Genomic DNA, 813 nt, shown 5'->3' with positions numbered 1-813 from the left:
ACTCAGAAGAGCATAAGCTCAGTATCACTATGTGAAATACTCAGAATGCAGCAGTCACATGGGCAAAGCTGAAAACACTAGAAACAGCAAAGGCAAGTTTACTTTTGACAAGCTAAGAATTTGCTCACTTTTAAAGCAAGTCTCTAATAGAGATATGAATCATGCACATTTTTGAATTTTAAAAAAATGTTAAGGATGAGTTCTGTAATTTAAAGCGCTAAAGAAATAACCAGAAGGACGTGTATCAAAATGTCAACAGTGAGACCCAGTCCTAGCCCAGGTCCGTTGAGTGTGTGGGAGAGCTTCCAGCTACCCTGCACTGGCGGCACCAGTCGCAGCCTAGGCACAGTGTGGGCCAGACCCTCTCCCACCCCCTTGGGATGCCCTCCACCACTCTGCAGACCTCCCCCACCCCACCTGCCGAGTAGGAATTCCTGCCACCCTGGGAACTGCAAGACCCAGTCCTAGCCCAGGTCCTATGAGTGTGTGGGAGAACTTCCTCTCCCCCTACTTCACCTTGCCCCCTCCACTCAAACTTCAGGCCTGGCATAGACGCCTGGGGTGTAACTCTGCAGCTGCAATCCCTGCAGACAGAGTAGAGGATAGATCGACCCAGCTAGTCCAGGAGCAGAACATCTTGCCACAGGAGCACAACAGGTTAACCCTCAAGGGCAGCAGCAGGAAGGAGCTGAGCACATCAGGCAGACCCAAGCCAGACACAGCTGGATAAGTCCAAACTTTGTAGAGCTGCACCTGAACTTCAGTACGTGCGAAGGTTACAACTACAGCAAAGATCTACAACAAAGGTCAGAA

This window comes from Octodon degus, unplaced genomic scaffold (genome assembly GCF_000260255.1).
Source record: "Octodon degus isolate 3935 unplaced genomic scaffold, OctDeg1.0 scaffold00142, whole genome shotgun sequence".
Taxonomy (NCBI): domain Eukaryota; kingdom Metazoa; phylum Chordata; class Mammalia; order Rodentia; family Octodontidae; genus Octodon; species Octodon degus.
This window is presented reverse-complemented; position numbering follows the sequence as displayed.